The 22463-nt window shown below is 39.5% G+C and overlaps 1 long non-coding RNA gene and 1 pseudogene across 1 annotated transcript; one reads left to right on the top strand and one right to left on the bottom strand.

Moving 5' to 3' along the window:
• Positions 1-1561: 1561 nt before the first annotated feature.
• Positions 1562-22463, top strand: part of LOC114308646 (UDP-glucosyltransferase 29 pseudogene) — a 32317-nt pseudogene continuing 11415 nt past the window's right edge.
• Positions 9213-9749, bottom strand: LOC114308653 (uncharacterized). The gene is made up of 2 exons (XR_014337342.1): positions 9632-9749; positions 9213-9273 (listed from the first exon to the last, which is right to left on the bottom strand). It is a non-coding gene; the product is annotated as an uncharacterized LOC114308653 (long non-coding RNA).

Here is a 22463-nt window from a genome sequence, read left to right as displayed (position 1 = left end):
AATTTAAATTTTCCCATACAATAGAAGGCTTGTATATATAGGTTGGGAAAGAGTATCCTACTAGAAATCTAATTATAAAAAAGAGTATTCTATAAGAGATCTAACTATGGAAATACCTACAATATGTAAGAATATATACCATATATACATTAACATCCCCCTTCAAACTCAAGGTGAATAAACATCTTGAGTTTGGAGAGAGAAACTAAAACATGAAATAAAACTAAATAAAACAAATGACAAATAGATTGCAAAATCCAAACGGGAGCGCAAGGGCGCTTGAAATAGATCAGAGGCCGGGAGACAATTTATGGTTGTGTCAGACCATTGTAGGAACTGGCTGAAATTAATGCCAGGACAATTTAAGGTTATGACAGACCGATATAGAAACTGGCTGGAACTAATGCCGGGAGACAGTTTATGGTCATGTCGAACCATTGTAGGAACTGGCAGGAACTAATGTCAGGACAGTTTAAAGGGGTCATGCCGGACCTATGTAGGAGCTAACCAGAATTAATGTTCGGATAGTTTAAAAGGGTCATGTCGAACAGATGTAGGAGCTAACCGGAATCAATGTCGGGACAGTTTGAAGGGGCCATGCCGGACCGTTGTAGAGAACTGGATGTTGAACTAGCAAGCGTGGCATACACATAACTTATGACGTGGTGCTGAACGATGATGGCAACAGATAACTGAGTGCGCCAAGGGGCGGCTTGGATTGTGCGCCAAAGGGGGCGGCTTGGGTTGTAAACCAAAGGGGGCGGCTTGGGTTGTGCATCAAAAAGGGCGGCTTAGATTTTTCCCCAAAGAAGGTGGCTTGGGCCAAGGGGAGGTGGTTTGGGACTTAGGTGGTTCACATGGTATATCACCATGCTCAACATGATATAGGTATAATACCAGCCCTGAAACTCAAATACGGTTGAAGATAAAAACTTATTGGAGGTTGAAATAGAGGGAAAGACAAAGTGGAGCAGAAGCACAAAAATAAAATAAAAATAAAATAATAATAATAATAAAATAATAACAATATTAAAAAAAAATGATAGAGATATAATAGTAGGATAGTAGAGAAAGTAAAACATGAATTGTATTGAATCAATTGTCCTATACAATAAAAGGTCTGTATATATAGGCTGAGAAAGAGTATCCTACTAGAAATCTAATTATGAGAAAGAGTATCCTATAAGAGACCTAACTATGACAATACCTAATATATCTAGGAAATCAATAACTAATATATGTAGAAATATATATCATATATACATTAATAGTCCCAAAATAGCTACAACCTTTGGATAATGTAGGAATCTCAATATATGAAAATCTTCAGACATAATTGAATAGTTTTGAGTGTTCAAAGACAAGAAAATACAAAGATTTGAAAATCAAAGAATTTGAGAACAGAAGATCTCATATCTGTGACTTGAATTTATCTTCTCTATTATGCATCTCACGGGTCATTCCTCTCTATATATACAAGGGATATCACAACACAAAGTTGCAATAAGAGCCTGAGAGAGAGAGAGAGAGAGAGAGAGAGAGAGAGAGAGAGAGGTTGATCATGGAAGCAAAACAAAGCACCATCTCAATTTTTATGTTCCCATGGCTAGCACATGGCCACATCTCACCCTACTTAGAGCTAGCCAAAAAACTCTCAACAAGAAACTTCAAGATCTACCTATGTTCCACCCCAGTCAACCTCACTTCCATCAAAAGAAAACTCTCTGAAAAGTACTCAAACTCAATCCAACTAATTGAACTCCATGTACCACCATTTCCTGACCTCCTTCCGCTATACCACACCACCAAAGACCACCCTCCACACCTCATGCCCACCCTAAAAATGGCCTTCGACTCTGCCGAACCCAACTTCTCTCTCCTCCTCAAAACCCACAAACCAGACCTCCTCATCTATGATTTTCTTCAGCCTTGGGCTTCAATGGTCGCCGCCGAATATGGTATTCTGGCGGTGGACTTCATCACTAGCAGCGCCTCCATGACCGCCTTCATGCATCACCTCTATAAAGATCCACTTATCACTTTTCCTTTTCCATCGATTTATTTGTTGGAATTTATGGTTTTATAGGCTTATTTTGGGCCAACTTTGAGTGGGGCCCACACGTCTTTTGGGGTGGGTCAAAAGAGGTGATGTGTTCCTTGCCGTATGACAAGTCATACGGTGAAGACGGTTCATCAAAACCATTTATAAGTGAATGGGAAGTTGATATCGTTTTCGGATTCGTGGAATAGGAAATTGAAGAAGTAAAATGTGGGTTTCCTTGAAATAGTTATCCCACATTGGAAACTTAAGACAACTTATATGTGTATACAAGTTCTAAGTAGCAACATTTGGGTTGGGCTCCAAGGGGCACCCCAAGTTTGTAGAAAGGAGGAGTTATGGACAAAGTGACCTTTGGCTCAAACCACTACAAGCGGGAGTCGCAGTCGTCGGCCGGGCGCGGGTGTAGGTGGTGGGTCGGGTCGGTTCTAATATTAATTTTTTGAACAAATTTTGTTTCAGAAATTCTTGCTGGAAATTTATTTTTTCTGAACAAAATTAATTCAAATTTTGCTCCATAATTTGAATACAATTTTTTGTCCATATAGTGCCTTTTCCGGGTCCATTTCAGCAGGTTCAAACAGTCCAGCGGACAGATTAAATTCCAGTAAGTTTAAACAGTTCATACCTGTTCAGTTTAAACCAGATCTGTTCATTTCAAAAACATACCTTTTCGGATCTGTCCAATGGTCACCAATTTTCCTATAAATAGAGATCATTTCCAGCAGATTTTCACATCTAGAAAATTCATTTGTCTTCTCGGTTTTGCTCTCTCTTTGCATTATTCTTTTGAGAGTATAGAACACATGTTCTAGTTCGCCGAAATAGATTGTTTTTAGTGTGAAAGATCATTGTATCTTGGGAGATAGACGTCATTTATCCGTAAGTACCAAAGTGGGGCGAATTTGTCTTAAAGATAGAGTGGCACACACTCGACTTGATCTATTTTTGTACTTATTCATTTCGGTAAAATAAATTCTATAAGTAATTTATTTTTATTTGTTTGATTTGTTTCAAGTTTTTTTATTTTACATAGAAGATTGTTTCAACAATCTCAAGACATATTTGAATTATTCTGTTTAAACAGAATTTTTCGCTTGTTTCCTATAATTTATTTTTATTTGTTTGATTTGTTTCAAGTTTTTTTATTTTACATAGAAGATTGTTTCAACAATCTCAAGACATATTTGAATTATTCTGTTTAAACAGAATTTTTCGCTTGTTTCCTGTCTTTTTTTCTTCTTCTTACAAAACTTATTTTCTGTGATTTTACAAAATAATATTCTGGTTGGAAAAACAAATAGTAGTAATAAACTATTTGAAAAATAGTAGTGATATATTATTTATTTTCTTTGACAACTACTAGTAATATACTGGTAGTCATTAACAATTCAGAATATTTATTTGTAAAGTTGGTTAGAAATTAATTTTTGTTTTCAAAAATAATTTCTGAGTTTTCATTAATTAAAATTTTGTTTTTAGTATTTTAATTTTTGAAGTGTTACAGAAATATTTTTCTGTGTGAAATTAATTTGTTTAAATAAAATTTTATTTTATTTTCAAATTAATTAGAAAGAAAAGTTACAACTCTTGTTTCTTTTATTTTTACAGAATTTAATTATGTGGTTTTGGTTTAAATTTTCTATGTAGTATAAAATTCTAATTATAATTTTGTTTTATAATTTAGAATTCATGGCTACTGAAACTAATGCTCAAACTAGTACTGGTATGGTGGCTGTAATTGCTCCAACCTCCTCTCCTGTTATGACTGTACTAATTAGTCACGGTGAAAAGCCAGAGAAGTTCTTAGGAACTGATTTTAAAAGATGGCAACATAAAATATTGTTCTATCTTACAACTCTGAACCTGGCTCGTTTTCTCCATGAGGATGCTTGTAGACACCCCATTTTTGACCAACCTTAAGACTCAGACGTCATCGTTTGTGCACGCGATGATTGCGCATGTTTGTGCTTGTTTCGAGTGCCCGAAGGTCTCGCTGAGTGCCTTGTCTCGGAGTCTCTTAACTCTCTTCTTTTGGCCTTGTTTTTGGACCGAACCTTGGTACCTTTTCCTGGAGGGAGACAGAGGCCTGTAGGCCACTTTTTGTAGCTGTAGGCTACTTTTCTCTCTTGTAGGCCACTTGCGGTGGCCGGTAGGCTAGTTTCGGGAGCTTTCGGCTGGGTGCTTTGTCTTGGGGTCTCTTGGATCCCTTCCTTTTGGTTTGTTTCTAGACCATACCTTGTTGCCTCTTGCCTAGGGGGGGAGAGGGCCTTGCCGGCCACTTGTGGCACTTGCCGGTCACTTTTCTCCCTTGCAGGCCACTTTAAATGGCCGACCAACTAGTAAAGTGGCCGGCTGGCCACCTTAATTGGCCGACAGCCACTTTTTTCTCCTTTTTAGATATTTTCAGATATTTTCAGCCAACTGTGGCTCACTGAACTCATCCTCCATACACGTGTATGGAGGGATTGTTCAAGCTTTTTGGCTTGCTTGCTCTATAAAAGGGGAGCTTCCTCCCCCTTGATTTTGGTTAAGAAAATCTCAGAGCTAAAAAATCTCCCTCTCTCTCTAGAATTCTCACTCCCTCTCCATATTGTGTCATATTGAGCCTTGAAGTGTGTTTTCTTCATACTTTTTCACACAAACACCTAGTCAAACACCTTCATTTTGGAGCTGAGGTCCCTTAGAGCTTGTTTTGAAGTCTTAGGACTGGTTTTAGCTCAGAGGAGTTGCTGTTCTTGCTGTTGTTCTTCAAGGGTAAGCATATACCCCTTTTAAGCTTTGTTTTGATTAATAACTTAATCACCTTTGCATGCTACTTTAAGGCTGGTTTTAGCCTCTTAAAAACTCTAATTTTAAGGCTTTAAAATGTGGGTTTGAGTCTTGTTTGGTTAGGGAATGTTTCCCCACTTTTGCTCTATGGCTTGTAAAGCCTCTTGAGCCACCATTCTTAGCCTTTGTTGTGACCATTGTTTGGCCTTTCTACCACTGAAACTTAGAGGAATTTCAGTGGTAGAAAGTTGGTTTTGAGGCTCAAAATGAGAGGGGGTGGTCCCCTCTCTTTATGTCTTGTTTGTATGCATAGAGGGCCTACCAAGTGAGCATGTATTTCTCCCTTTTTGAAGCTTAGTCCAAGCATGTTTTTGTGACTTTTTGGACCTGCCATAGCTCAGTTTTGGATTGGTTTGGCCTCTTGTTGTTTGCTTTTTGCACTTGTAGTGTAAACTTGTTTATTAGCCTAACATGTTTCATGAGTTAGCTTGTTATTCTAGCATGTATTGGCTTCACTCCAGCATGTTTTTGGTGTTATTTTGACATGCTTTAACTCTAATTTTAGTCGGTGGGGTCACCTCTTGCTTGGTTTTTGTACTTGTAGTGCAATCCTCCTTGTTGGCCTAACATGCATCATGCTTTATGCCTCTCATTCTAGCTTATGTTAGCTCCATCTCAGCATGTTTTTGCTATTATTTTAGCATGCCTTAGCTCTATTTTGAATGGTCTTGGCCATGTGAGCCTTGCCTTGTAGGGTTGCAGTGTAAGTGGCTTTGACTAGCTTTGAGTGTCAAGTCCCTAGCATGCTATGTATGTGATGTTTGCATGCCCTAAACTCATTTCTCACATGATTTCAGTGTATATGGTGTAGTCACACTCTCACATATTCCACTCCTTCATAGCTTTTGTGAGTTGTGCCTTATGCTTTGTTTATGAGCCAATATGTATGCATGCTTGTCTAAGCTTTTGGGCCACCATTTCAGCATGTTTAGGCCTCTGTTTTGGCATGTTTAACCTCTGTCCAGGGTTGGTTTTGTCATTTGTGCTATGTATTGCATGCTCCTTGGGTAGTGCTCTTTACTAGCTTTATGCTTTAGGCCTTTTAGCATGCCTTATTTGTGATGTTTATGTGATATGGCATCATTTAACACATAATTTCAGAGCATATAGCCTTGTCATGCTCTCATGTGTATCACCCTTTGATTGTGTTTAAGATGTTGTACCTTATGCCTTGTTGATGAGCCAATGCATGAACATTGTTTTCTTGCCTTTCATGCTATCATTTCAGAGCATTTTGGTCACTGTTTTGGCATGCATGAGGGCTGCTTAGGGCTGGTTTAGTCCATTGAGCAATGTATTGCATAGTCCTAATGTTGTGTACTTCATTAGCTTTAATGCCTAAGTCTTCTAGCATGTCATGCATGTGTTGTTTGTGTGTTAGATTCTTGTTTTAGCATGCCACTTTAGCATTGAAAGATGAGCATGTTGTTTGCATTGCATTGTGTTTGGATCAGACGTTAATCCAAACACAAGGAATGTGACACGTTTCATACTCAAAGTGATGAAACGTGTTGCATTTCTCGGTCCCCGACCCTCTTGACCATGCATGATAGAGGTGGAGGCTCTTATGTGTTGTTTGTGTATTCACTAACATTGTGCGAGCTTGGCTCTTTGGCCATCATGCACTGAGATGCGTGATTGGTGGCTTGAGAGCCGAGTACTATGCTCCTTTGAGCTTGAGAAATGATAAGGAGAGTAGTTGCACACACATTTTTTTGCAAATGCATTGTTGTGCCTTTGTTATTCTCTGTTGCAGCAAAGTTGAGGTTCTGGAAGGGAAGTGGCTGGTCGGCCACTTGCACTAGCCTGCCGACCACTTAAAGTGGCCGGATGGCCAGTTGAGGTAGCCTCCCGACCAGTTAAAGTGGCCGGCCGGCCACTTGCAGCAAATTTATCCAGAATGCTCCTGTTTTGGGGCGGATGCAAGCTGAAAGTGCGTTCGATGTTCTGAGGTCACCGTGAGTGCAAACAGAGACAACTTATGGCATGGCAATGCACTTCCGGGCGAAGCAGATCGAGCATGCATATCTCCCTCCCCTTGAGGCCATTTTAACTGCTTTGTTTAGTTAGTTAATTTGTCGGTTTCTGTAATTAATTAGTTGATGTGTTTAGCTAATTTAATTCATTATTGTAATTTTCTAATTAGCTTACAATAGCTATTTTCAATTTGGTTTGTAATAATTAGTTAGCTAGAGTTAGTTAATTAATTGGTTTGTAATAGTTAGCTTAATTAGCGTAGCTAGTTAGCTCTCTTTCATTCGGACCCTCCGTCGAGAGGGCAAATGTTGTAATAAGTGTGCGTGTGTGTGTGAATGTCTTCCAACCCCACGTCTTTCTCCCTTTTATTTATCAGCTTTTGATGGTTAGTTTTAGGGCATGTTTCAATTAGCATACTTATGCTTTCATTGCTGGAAAGTTTACATTTAGTGGCGTTTAAAAAACGCCGCTAAAAGTATAAAAAACGCCGCTAATTCTTTTTGTGACGTTTAGTACCAAACGCCGAAGATGCGGCCGTCGCTGTAACATTATGACGTTTTAAAAACGTCGCTAAATTAGTATAGGCGGCGTTTTTAAAAACGTCTGTAAATGCCATAAATAATGGTAAAATGACGTCATCCAATATTTAGCGATGTTTTAAAAACGCCGTGATAGATTTTTTTCTATTTTAAAAATATGACCGTTGGCACCGTAATGGCGTTTTGGAAAAACGCCGTTATAGCTCTTTTTTTTTTTGGAAATTGTGCTAAATCTGTTATATTTAACTAAAAAACATACCTGTAATAAAGCTGAAAAATAACAATAATATGAATAAAATTTTACCGCTATTTCAATATATTGACTAAATAAACATTACATGATTATTTCTAAACCAAAATCAAACAACAAACACAATCAAAAAAAAAAAAATATCGAACTCCAGATGTATGCATGAGCGATCAGACTCGAGTTTGTGAAGTTCTCTCTAAATAGCAACATTAACTCTTCAGGCAATACAAAACACTTAAAGGTCGGTAAAAAAATAAACAGTAATAATAATGACAAAAAAAAAAACTCTACCCTTAGTATCTATGTACATCCACTCAAGCTATAAAAATCAGAATTGAATATATGAACCTTGCTATTCTTCAAAACAAATTTGGATTTTGTTTGTGTCACCAAATCAAGCTTAGCTTTTGCAGTGTAACTTAGTCACTAGGTTCTTCACTGCATCATTCTGAAATTCCAAAGACAAATGAAACACTGAAACTCCATAATAGCCAAAAGGATCATGAAATGGTATGTCCATACCACATTTTCTAAACCCTTAAATATGTTCAAAAGTTCAGACCAAAATCAGTGGAACATAAATATACTTGTGCCCAAGGCATAACATAGAGATATATGGTGAATTGTCCAAGCCACATCCACATAAGCAAGCAACGGAGCAAGAGAAGCATTATCTAGTGAAAATATTCTAAATGATGGAGAAACCTCCCTTCAGGTAGAAACACTCATGCAAAATACAATCACATGACATGACCAACCAACAGTGCTTGGGATATAATCATACACATAAACAAAGGTACACAACAATAATGTGATCAATTATTTATTAGAAACAGAATAATATAGCATACTTCAGTTTTTCGTTTTATTTTTTCCCCTATAATTTGGAAGGTTTGGGAGGAGTTCAGTTCATGCTAATGAAAATAGCTAAGAAAAGAAAAAAGTGGGGCGCGAGATTTAATAACAAACAAACAGGGGGAAAGACTTATGGAAATTCATTTTCTAATTAGTTCTCTTCACTTGTAAACATCAAAATCTTCAGGTCCATATAATATTATCAAACGTCTGAAATATTTCTTGAGGTTCTCACTGCACTCATCCAAGGCCTATATTTGGTGAAAAGCAAAAGGAAGAGATCACACAAATCACTTACTACCAAGAGCAAAATTGAGTAGCTGCTCAAAGCTCATCATTTCCATAACAAGGATTGAAAAACATCATCTGATGCCATCATTTATTGAAAGCATCAATACAAAAATCATCTTGACTAAACAATTTCAAAAATTTATTGCCATTAAATTCTAAGAAGAATGAAAACTTTTGCAAATTTATCAACACGAGGAAACAATGCATTTTGCATCTCCTGTTGGTCTCAAGCATATGATTCTTGGGATCCATGTGACAACATGCAAAAGTTAGACAGCCTCGCTTATGGCCCCATATTAATGTGCATGAATTCCCAGTAAGTTGAAATAATGAATAAAAACCTACCTCATATAGAGTGAGATCGCTTCCTCCAGTTATGTTCCAGACTATCCCAGTAGCTCTTTCTATACCAATATCTAATAAAGGTGATTGAATGGCATTCAATGCAGCATCTCTTGCCCTGGTCTTGCCTGCAAAGGAATAAGAAACGAACAATCTATCAATATAAGCATGCATGTCAACTTCTTTCTTGTACCCAAAAAAAATTGGTCTACTTTCCTCATCTTCCTAATTTGATCATGCTACGAGAAAAAACCAGAAATTTCAGACATTAAACAGAAAAATAAAGTTAAAAGCAGGAAAAAAAAATATAGAAAACCAACAATTCCGAAAATATCATGCAAGTAAGAACTCAATCCTCCCTCCTGTATTAACCCGTACTAGCTCTATCTTCATTCTTTTCTTGAACCTCCTTTGCTCCTTTCTTGAGATCTATAAAGCATTTGGTAAATAGAAAAAAGTCAGCAAATAAAGATCCACTTAATTTACCAGTTGCAGTTCCTATTCCCATTAGAGATGACCCTGCATTTTCCATGATAGCTCGCACATCTGCAAAGTCAACATTAACCAAACCTGGGACCTGCAGTTGAAGTAACCTACCACCAATTAGAAACTAATACATTTAATGGTAACCTACAGAAATCAAATAAATTTCAAATACTCACAGACTAACCAACAAAGAGACATAAACACAATGTAACAATGAGATGATGTAATAAATGTCTGTTACCTCCATTTTCTATCATCATCTAGAGGCACTGAACTGCTCATTTCCTTTCCAACACGCTTGTCAGGCAGGGTTTGCTTATGTTCACTATCAGATGTGTCCTCGTTCCTAGAATCCTTGTTAATCAAGGCATACAACCTCTCTCCCAAGGAAGCCCTATTCGCATTGGTGGTAGACTTCCCAACTTTTGTTGCAGATCCACTCACTGTTCACAATGAAGAAGATCAAGAAGAGCAGCTAGAAACAAAAGGTAGAGAAGATCAAGAAGAGCTGCTAGAAACAAAAGAGCACTTACAAGCAATATATCAAAATACGGTTTGCAATAAGACCTTCCCAAGCCCTTTGTACGATGCCCTGATCCTCATCATCTTCAAAAGCAATCTTCCTGATCAAAGTAAAGCAAGCATCAACAGCTACAAAATAGTAGCTAAATTTATACAAGAAGATTTCATGATGACGTTCAAAAATAAAATAAAAAAACAGTAAAAGAAAACAGTAAAAGATAATGCTTTTGAGAAATGTATAACACAAATTAAGCATGTACATACAGAGGAATTTACACCCCACCACAGAAAAAATCAATGCTTACAAAATTTAAGCAATTGGGCAATTCCTGAGGATACTTTCAACATCATATGTTTAATTGGCTAATCAATATATGAAATCACTAGGTTTTGGAGTTACCATTTCCAGAACAGGACAAATTGCAAGGTTTGACTAGGATGTACTAGTTATCCCAAAAGTTCCGTAGTTGTGACATGTGCAAAAGAAGCTCGTCTCTGCCCAAACTAGTGTTACTGCTGGTCATTATCCATGCAGGATGCTCCCAGTAATTTTCTCTCATCAGCTCTTGAAAATTTTTGATGTTCTCATCAGGCCTTTTCCCTTTACCCTTCATCTTGTCGCATTTTGTGAAAACAAAAGTCATTGGTATCTGAAAGATGAAGGCACAAAAGGGCATAAAATTCAAGGGAAAGGACAGGATTTAGCCTCATACCATCGATAGTATTGCTGACAGAAAGAGGATCGGAAAGTAGCTAAAAATTAGATAAGAGCATACATTGTTCCGTCCAAGCCAATTAGCACAGTCAAGGTCGATCTTCTGAGGTGGTACACTCGCATCAATTAGAAGTAGGACGGCAACCAGAGTTTCTCTATTCAAGAAGTAGCCCTTGGTGAATGCGGACCAATCCATTCGAGCAGATCCTGGGGCATTAGCAAAGCTGTAAACAAAGTGAAATCTAATAAGATTTAGAGCTAACTTGCATGGCATCAACTCAACTGCAAGTATTCCATGATGCCACAAGGAATCAATAAGTTAATTTAGAGGTGTTAATGGCAAAAAGGGGTAAAACTAATTGCCCTTATCAGATCTTTACCCCTCCCTTAAAACTTAAACCATTGCTACTAAACTGACTAAAAATTATTCTAATTGCTGACCTGCAGAATTTACATAAGAAATCAAACAAGATTACAAATTAAACAAAATTACACAAAATGAATATCATAAGATCATCATTTTTACAACTTATTAACTACTAAACTTGACAGTCCAAATAATGTAACAGTGTGCTGGAGCATCAATTTCTGTGTCCTCATCCACAAAATAAATTAACTCTATTCCATTATAAACAGGGTATGATAGATTTCCAGAATATAAATAAAGGTTTTCTATTTTCTATATTTAAAAAAAAAATTAGTCACAAGATAAATGGTTACCGAACAGAACCCCAACAAGAGTATTTGCACACTTACCCTGGGAAGGACTGCACTAAGTAGGAGAACTACTAAATTTAACTGCCACTAAGCCACAGGCATAAAACTGATCTCATCATTTACAAAATCAATCCCCTTTTGACTGTACAAGACTATAAAAACAAGACAAACAGTCCAATTACATTTCCACTTGCAGATTGACCCATTAATTTGTGGTGGGGTGTAAATTTTGTCCCCCTTCTCTCATTCCATTTTCTTCCCAAATCATGCTACATTCTTGTATAAGATGAAGGAACAAAACAGTAAAAGAAAAACCAGTATAAAAACCTTAAGCCATGATTAACCCCGTGAGCATCCCTCAGACCGACTGCATAAAATTGATTGATCAACTGACAAAGTACAACCAGTTCTCAGATGCAAATAATGGGACAACCATACAGCAATCCCAATCAGAACTTAAAAGTTAAGCTTCTAGCACGTTTGGATAACATAATTTCCAAAACTTATGGAAAACTGCTAAAGTCGATAATCTGAGAAAAAAGAGGATGCCATTTATTCCTCCCTAGATTCCAAGGCAGTAGCACTATCTAGGAGCAATTATTATCAATAAAGGAAGTTCTTCATCGGATAATGTTTAACACTAAACTTACTAATAAGCCTCATATAAAGATATAGATGGATTGCTGATTGAGCCCTTATGGGAGTCAACACTTAAACAATGATTAGATTTAAAACACAACTTTTTTTTTGATCGGCAATGAAGAATTTTATTGACTAGCAAAAACAAACTACAAAGAGAGGACAAGGAATCTACTCCAAAAACCAACAGCCATTACATCAAAACAAAAACACCATTTAGATTTAAAAACACATTTATGTTGGAAATCTGAAGACTAACAATCCTTAAGTAGGCATGTGTGTAATCTCAAGGAATCATACGAGTACACACTTCTACACTAACCAAGCATTACACACTTCTACACTGTCAATTCTCTAATTATGTGTAACGCCCTCAAAATAATACAAGATAAACTCGCATTCTTGACATGCATAGACATAAGAGGATAAAGCATATTTCTATTTATCAGAGTATTCATTACAAAAGTATGATATGTTGACATCAAAAGTAAATTGCCCTACGGGTTTACACCTTTCCAAACCAACACTTGGTTACAAAGAAGAGAGTACTAACTCAAAACGCAAAATAAGCCCTTGGCTTGATTTACACACAAAATAATCACAACAGGAAGCCTTCAGCTTCGACAACCTCCCAAGCTACATCCTTGGAGGTGGCATATCACCTGGACCTGAAAATGATGTCCCATATATGGTGAGCCAACGCCCAGTAGAGATATGCTAAACATAATATGAGCAATAACTAAAACATTGGCATGTTGATAAATGTTTAACTCATATAAACCAACATACAGCACAATCCAAATCCATGACAAGTATGTCCATGATCCTTTCCAATATCAACAATTTAAATGAGATTATAACTCATAATAAAACACTTCCATACTTCACAATTCTCATGAGATAACAACTCATATTAAAACACTTCATACTTCATAAATGATACACAGATTTGCTGTATCAATGGAGTCCATCCCCTATCTCCTCCTAAATAAAATTCGGTTTAGGGGTCCATCCCCTATCTCCTCCCAAACCGTGGAGTACATCCCCTATCTCCTCCCACACCCACACAATACAATGTATATAAATAATTATCATATACACGATCAATCAATACACAAATTCGATGTATTATTCCAACCATCATATTCAATGACATATTCAACCGATTAGTTTTATTTCACCTAATCATCATGTAGTGTCTACAACAATCAATAAGCTCATTTTAAGACCCAAGATATACATATATTGGTCAAAATAGCAAAACCCCTCTTTATTCAAGTTGAAACCCTAACACCCAAAATCACCCAACTTTAACATTAAATTAAAATGACCAAAAGTTTATGTCAAAGATCATAAAAATGAGTAGTTATCCCTACCTCAAATGGAGAGACCAAATGGAGAAGATGAAGGATTTCAAAGCCAATAATTTTCGAATCAAAATGAAGAGCAAGCCATCCCTTCCTCTTCCTCTTAAGATTTCTCTTTTGTTTTCCTTCCTCTCCTTTAGTCGAATGTGTGTGTGTGAGAGTGTTACTAGTGTTTGCCATGCTAGGGAATGGTGATATTTATAGGCAAATCTGGTGTAACATGGCATAGAAGCCCACTGGTTAGAATTGAAAAGTCAAGTTAGGATTTATTGGTTCATTAAAGCCCACTAATAAATACTAGTTGGATTATGAAAAGACACTAGTTGGGTTATGAAAAGACACTAGTTGTCATTAAATAAATACTTGTTGGATTATGAAAAGACACTAGTTGGATTATGAAAAGACACTAGTTGTCATTAAATGAACACTAATAAGGATATTAAATGAACCACTAATAAGGATATTAAATGAACAAGTTTGTCATAAAAGCCTACTAATTGGAATTTGAAAGGACAAGTTTGAATATGAATGGACCATTATGAAAATTTAATGGACACTAACCCTTGGTTTCCAACCACAATCAACTTGTTTTCCCAAACACACCCAACCTGTTTTAAACCTGCCCAACACGACCCAAGACTCATATACAAAGAGTAAAGGATGAAAACAAGAATAAGACAACAACACATCCACAGAACCGAGTCCGAAATACAATTAAACAATGAAGGGAAAACCGGGATCGCTATAACCTCCCCCCCTTAAAGAATTTCGTCCCCGAAATTAGGTACAAGCTGTTTTTCAAAAACAAGTTTTCCTCAATTTTCAACAATGTTACATTTCAATATACAATAACTTGACCCATTACTGGTCATTCCATCTTTTTTCAAGAGGCATTTCACAATCTATAACAACATGCATTTCCTTGAAATTCAACAATTCCAATATACAAAATTCCCAATTCCATATCATACGTTCATGATACATTTCCATTTCTACAACACATCCAACATTTATAATGTTATAATAAACGTCCATTTTAAGGCAAGTTCTACAATACTTCCATAAACCAAAACATATTCAATGTTTTACAACTTAAGACACGTTCAATGCTCTTAAAGTTTAACAATACAATAAAATATACAACATATGCTCAAACATCCACAAATAGATCCGGATATTTCTCTTGGACCTCCAACTCACGTTCCCAAGTGGCTTCCTCCACCCCGTGATGTTTCCATAAAACTTTTACCAAGGGAATGGTCTTGCCTCGCAAGACTTGATCCCGCCTATCCAAAACCCGAACCGGTCTCTTCTCATATGAGGCATCCTCATCTACCTTTAAGTCGGTCCAATCCAATACATGCGATAGATCCGGCTCATACTTCCGAAGCATACTAACATGAAACACGTCATGTATCCTGAACAACTGCGGCGGTAAAGCTAAACGATAGGCAACCTCACCAATCCTCTCAAGGATCTCAAAAGGGCCTATAAACCGAGGGGACAACTTCCCTCTCTTACCAAATCTCATCAACCCCCGCCTAGGTGATATTTTCAGAAAGACGTGATTACCCACTTCAAATGCCGAAGGCCTCCTCCTACGGTCGGCATAACTCTTTTGGCGACTCTGGGCTGTAACAAGCCTCCTACGGATAAGCTCAACTTTCTCCGTCGTTTCCCTCACTAACTCCGGGCCCAACAAAGGTGTATCACCCACCTCGGCCCAACAAACTGGAGACCTACAAGGTCGGCCATACCATGCCTCAAACGGTGCCATACCGATACTCGATTGAAAACTGTTGTTGTAGGCAAACTCCACCAATGGCAAGTGCCTCTCCCACGACCCACTAAAGTCAAGAACACAACTTCAAAGCATATCCTCAAGGATCTGAATAGTACGCTCGGACTGCCCGTCAGTCTGAGGATGATAAGCCGTACTAAAAGTCAACTTAGTCCCCAAGGCACTCTGCAAACTCTGCCACAACCTAGCAGTAAAACGAGGATCTCTATCTGAGATGATCGACACTGGGACTCCGTGAAACCTCACTATGTCCCGAATATACAAGTCGGCAAGATGATCGACCGAATCTCTCACGCACATAGGAATGAAGTGTGCCGACTTAGTCAACCGGTCTACAACCACCCAAATAGCATCACTACCCCGCTAAGTCCTCGGAAGACCTACAATGAAGTCCATAGCGACATGCTCCCACTTCCACTCGGCAATAGGCAAGGGTTGCAACAAACCCGCTGGCCTCTGATGTTCGGCCTTCACTTGTTGACAAGTAAGGCACTTAGGCACGAAAACTGCCACATCCTTCTTCATACCCTGCCACCAAAACTGGCGACCCAAATCACGATACATCTTGGTGCCTCCCGGATGCACCGCAAGGCGTGAATGGTGAAACTCTCGGAGTACTTCCTCTCGGCAAGACTCCGGCACAAACAGACGGTCTCGGTATCTCACACTCAGGTCGGGATACACAATCAAACCCTTCTCAACCTTCCCACTAGAGATCTTCTCTCGGAGGGATTTTACCCCAAGGTCACCTCTCTGTGCCTCTAACACGCGACTCACAAGTGTAGGCTGCGCAACAACAGAAAACAAGGCCGCAGCCTCAACGGATTCGCCCAGAAGCAAATCAAACTCGCCAAGTGCACCCAACATCTCCCACTCCCAGATGGCTAAACAAGCTACATCACTAATGGATTTCCTGCTAAGGGCATCGGCCACAACATTGGCCTTCCCCGAATGGTAATGTAATTCAAAGTCGTAGTCCTTAATAAACTCTATCCATCTCCTCTGCCTCAAGTTCAAGTCTTTCTGTGTAAACAGGTACTTCAGACTCTTGTGATTTGAGAACACCTCAAATCTCTCCCCATAAAGGTAGTGCCTCCAAATCTTCAAGGCAAAAATCACAGCTTCTAACTCTAGGTCATGCGTAGGATAATTCTTCTCGTGTATTTTCAACTGACGTGAGCCATAGGCTACCACTTTCCCTTCTTGCATCAACACACAACCCAAAGCCTCTCGTGAGGCATCACAATGCACTGCATAGCCCAAACCTCTCTCCGAAATAATCAAAACCGGAGCAGTGGTAAGTCTAACTTTCAACTCTTGGAATGACTTTTCACAAGTCTCACTCCATACAAATTTGACCCCTTTCCGTGTCAATCTAGTCAAAGGTGAAGCTAGCCTGGAGAAATCCTTCACAAACTGGCGGTAATACCCAGCTAATCCCAGAAAACTGCGGATCTCAAAAACGCTTTTAGGCTGTGCCCAATCCTGCACTACCTCAATCTTGGATGTATCAACAGACACCCCTTTCCCGGAGACTACATGGCCTAAGAACTTGACCTCTCCTAGCTAGAACTCACACTTCCCAAACTTAGCATATAGCTTATGGGCTCTAAGCATCTCAAGCACCACTCTCAAGTATTCCTCGTGCTCCTCCTCAGAAGGTGAATAAATCAGAATTTTGTCCACGAAGACGACTACAAAACGATCTAAGAATTCCCAGAATATCCGGTTCATCAAATCCATAAACACTGCCGGTGCATTGGTGAGCCCAAAAGGCATCACCAGAAACTCATAGTGGCCATACCGCGTACGGAATGCAGTCTTTGGAATATCCTCCTCCCTGACCCTCAACTGATGGTAACCCGATCTCAAGTCTATCTTAGAGAAACAATGAGACCCTTTCAACTGGTCAAATAGATCATCTATACGGGGCATAGGGTACTTGTTCTTAACCGTAGCCTGATTCAATTTTCGGTAATCGATACAAAGTCTCAAAGCACCATCTTTCTTTTTAGCAAAGAGGGCCGGTGCTCCCTACGGCGAAACACTAGGACGAATAAAGCCCTTATCTAGCAACTCTTGGAGTTGAATCTTCAACTCACTCAACTCGGCTGGGGCAAAACGGTAAGGTGCCATGGAAATCGGTGTCGTGCCAGGCACTAAGTCAATAAAGAACTCGATCTCTCAATGGAGTGGCAAACTAACAAGATTCTTGGGAAAGACGTCCGAGTACTCACAAACCACTCTCGACAACTCAATCTGGATCTCATCACATTCACTACTCATAAGGCTAGCGAGAAGACCACTAAGCTCACTCTGCCCTCGCGGATCATACACCGGTGGCAACACACTACCAACCCGATCCCCCAAGAAATGGAAACAATCCTCGCTCAAGGTACATACTGTGACCCTCTGGCGGTAACAATCAATAACAGCCCGGTATGATGATAACCAGTCCATACCCAAAATTACATCAAAACTCGACATAGCCATAACTACAAAAGAAAATGGAAGCCTGTGGTCGGCGACCTCTATATCACAGCCCCGACACCCTTGTTTCAAAATCAATTCACCCCCAATAGGTGAGACAACACATATAGGAGATGCTAACTGTGCCAACTCCAACCCCAAAACAGATGCAAATGCAGCAGATAAAAAGGAATGAGATGCACCCGTATCAATCAACACATTAGCAACCGAGTTGCAAAACAAGAAGGTACCTCTCAAAACAGACGGAGCCGATACAAGATCCTGCGCGGTAACAGCATACATACGCCCTGAAGGCCCTTGATCTACCTGCTCACCTCTCGGAGCAAAAGACTGCTGCACCGACTGAGACGATGAGGCGCTCTGATTGGCCCTTGAGGCTTGAACTGACTGTGCTGGCTGAAAACTCTGCGTCTGCCTCGAACCAGATGCACCTGATGTAACACTCAACTGCGGGCAGAACCTCTTCAGGTGTCCCACTTGACCACACTGATAACATGAGGACTGGCCTCTGCCCTGACTCTGGCTCTGAGGTCGAGCCGAAAATGAAGTTGTTCTCTGCCCTCCTCCCTTCTGCGGGTAAGCTGGAGACTTGTGGCCCAGCTGACCACACTTGTAACATGTAACATCTCCCTGGCTGCCTCTCCCGGAGCCTGCACTTGGCACTGGAAAGGTCGATCTAGCAAAGCCACCCTGAGACTGGTAAGGGTTAGGATCCCTCTGTCTCCTGCCATCACCTTGGCCATCCTGACTCCTCTTGGAGTCCCTCAACCTCTCCTCCTCCTCACACATCATAATCTCCATATGGGCTGCAGCATCTACAAGACGCCCATACTCTTGGATCATAGAACCCCCAACTCTCATCTTGAGCCCATGCCTCAGCTTCTTCTCAAACTTGAGACAACGGCGTTCTTCAGACGCCACAAGCTCAGGTGCAAACCTGGACAAACTAGTAAACGCGGCCTCAAACTTGGCCACTAAAGAATTCAGCTGCAAAAGTTAGGAAAACTGATCTCTCAACTTTTCCCTAACAGCGGGAGACAAAAACTTCTCCTAGAAAGCATCCACAAAGGCCTCCCAAGTACTACCAATATGACCCCTCATGAATTTCCACCACTGACCCGCATCTCCTTTAAGCTGGAAAGCTGCCAAGGTCACCTTCAATACCCCGTCTTCGATGCCTAGCATCTCGAACATCTTTGTCATCTGTTCCAGCCACTCATCAGCCTCAAGAGGCTCCTTCGGATCCCCCAGAAACTCGTCCGGGTTAGACCGGAAAAACTCCCTCTTCAGAAAAGAAGGCCCTGCATCAATAACCAGAGCCTGGACTTGATTCTCAGCTCTGAGAATGTCCATAGATGGTCTCAAAGCTCCTGCCATCTCGCGGGCTAAGGCGCCCATGGCCTGCTGTCCTACTGGCTTGGCCATATTGGCCTGACCAACACCCTCCTGCTGCGCCGGAATTTCATCCGGTATAGGCATTTCCTGCCTACCACGCCTATCTCGCCTACCTCCACGTCCTCGTCCTGACATCCTAATAAAGGCAACAAAGAACGTTAGCACTTTCATAAATGTGCTAAAGCTATAACACTCACGTCCTAATACATGGACAATTGTAATTCACTCCACGTAAGTACATAATCACATAAGCACTTACGAATTTTATTTCTGGATAATGATAGTCCCGAGGCGTTGCTAGAGTTCCGGTTAGAAACAGCATTGATCAAGTGCTTTTCCAACAAGACTCATAGAAACCCAAGGATTCAATCAGCATCCTAGAAATCAAATCCCATACCCATATAGTCACATAAGCATGTTATCACATAAGCATATAACATCATATATCTAAGTCTCTAACAAGCGAGACAAACCCATTGTGATACTAATAGCTTCCCACGAACCCAAAGTATTCAAACCCGGTACGCTCTGATACCAAGTTGTAACGCCCTCAAAATAATACAAGATAAACCCACATTCTTGACATGCATAGACATAAGAGGATAAAGCATATTTCTATTTATCAGAGTATTCATTACAAAAGTATGATATGTTGACATCAAAAGTAAATTGCCCTACGGGCTTACACCTTTCCAAGCCAACACTTGGTTACAAAGAAGAGAGTACTAACTCAAAACGCAAAATAAGCCCTTGGCTTGATTTACACACAAAATAATCACAAAAGGAAGCCTTCAGCTTCGACAACCTCCCAAGCTACATCCTTAGAGGTGGCATATCACCTGGACCTGAAAATGATGTCCCATATAGGGTGAGCCAACGCCCAGTAGAGATATGCTAAACATAATGTAACGCCCTCAAAATTAACCCATTATATATATCATTGACATGCATTATTTAAAGAAGACAATTTATGAATTCATTCATCAGAGTAATACTAAATAAAGCATTACATGTAACATCGAATAAAACGCCCTACAGGCTTACATCTTTCCAAGCCAACACTTGGATACAAAAATATGAGTTCTAACTCAATACAAGAAAAGCCCTAGGCTTGAATGTTTACATGTAATAATAATTAAAGACAATTAACTAAAGGTAGTCTTCTCCAATCCAGAAGCCAAACCCTCCCAAGCTAAGTCCTTGGAGGTAGTTTATCACCTGAACCTGAAAATGATGTTCCCATAAAGGGTGAGCCACAGCCCAGTAGAAATATACTAAACCACTTATAAGCAATGAATAAAGCAATAGTATTCAACAGATGGTTAACCAAGATAATCAATTACTTCATTTTACAATCTCATGACACTATTGTCTAAGATACGTTTTACTTTCCAGTTTTATCAACATGGCTCAGAACCTGGCCAAACTTACTACAGTGAATCGCCTATATAATATTCACATCCTTCCAATATCAACAAACAAATGAGACTCAAGCTCAAATCAAACACTTCATACTTCCAAATTGATACACATTTTAGTGCTGTATCAATAAAACACTTCTATATAAATAAGCACACATAAAAGTGATGCTAATGGAGTCCATCCCCTATCTCCTCCCAAACAAAATCCGGTTTAGAGGTCCATCCCCTATCTTCCCCTAAACCGTGGAGTACATCCCCTATCTCCTCCCACACACAAAACAATGTATGCAAATGCAATGCTCAATCAATACACATATTCTCTATCAATGCAATAGTCAAAATTTATGACTTAACCAATGTGATTAGTTTCAGTTAATCCTAATCCACATGCAATGTCTACAACAATCACGACTATCCTCCACCGATAGCCCAAAACAGTTATTTCTAAACTGAAAATAACTATGTCCACAACTCAATAGACAAATGATACAAATTATCCAATTATGCCATTTAATCAATGAGTTCCCCAATTCCATGAATTTAACCATCTTTTCCCAATTCCATGAATTACTTATACAAATCAATTCAATAATTCAACTAGGGTTTTTCCCAGAATTTACCAAAGTATCCCCAACATGTTAAAATACCAAAACTTAGAACAAAACCTATAAAATGGAGTAGGAAATCCCTACCTCAGAGAAAACAACCCAAATGGTGAAGACAGAGATGAGTGCCCAAAGACCAAAATGCTCCAAATTGCCAAATGTTCAGATTAAATGAAAGCTCTCGACTCCCTCTATCTTTTTAATAAAGCAACTAGGGTTGAAACACTCTCTAAACAGATCAAACCTAAGAGAGAAGGTGAGTAGGGAGAGAGAGAGGTCGAACCTAGGGTTTGGAATCAAAAGAATATGAAAAAGACTGATCAAATCCCGTTGCTGTGTATTTAAACTGGACAGGCTCGCTCGAGCGAAGACTTGGTCGCTCGAGCGACCAGACACAGAGAATCTACGCTCGAGCCAAGGAAGCCTTGCTCGAGCCAACAACCCAAAAGCTCGCTCGAGCGAAAGAAAGCTCGATCGAGCGAAGCACTCAAACCCTCAGGTCTGAAACCAGACTCATGCTCGAGCGAAGAACAAACTAACTCGCTCGAGCGAAGAAAAGCTCGCTCGAGCCAAGAATGCAAAGCTACAGGTCGATACTGGACGACATCTCTCGCTCGAGCGACCAACTCCTCGCTCGAGCGAAGAACCAAAATCCTGGACAGCAACACTTGGTTTCTAAACCCAACCAACCTGAAACAAACCTGCCCAACACATCCTATAATTCCAAATGAGAAAATAAAGGACAACAACAGCAATTATACAATGACAGAATCTACGGAACCTAAGTCCGGATACAATAATCAAATGGGAAAAGACCGGGGTCGCTATACATAATATGAGCAATAACTAAAACATTGGCATGTTGATAAATGTTTAACTCATATAAACCAACATACAGCACAATCCAAATCCATGACAAGTGTGTCCATGATCCTTTCCAATATCAACAATTTAAATGAGATTATAACTCATAATAAAACACTTCCATACTTCACAATTCTCATGAGATAACAACTCATATTAAAACACTTCATACTTCATAAATGATACACAGATTTGCTATATCAATGGAGTCCATCCCCTATCTCCTCCTAAATAAAATCCGGTTTAGGAGTCCATCCCCTATCTCCTCCCAAACCGTGGAGTACATCCCCTATCTC

The sequence above is a fragment of the Camellia sinensis genome, chromosome 8 (genome assembly GCF_055761805.1).
Source record: "Camellia sinensis isolate YWXY chromosome 8, ASM5576180v1, whole genome shotgun sequence".
NCBI classification, from domain to species: Eukaryota; Viridiplantae; Streptophyta; class Magnoliopsida; order Ericales; family Theaceae; genus Camellia; species Camellia sinensis.
Note: the sequence above shows the minus strand (reverse complement) of the source record. Positions and strands in the feature narration are given on the sequence as shown.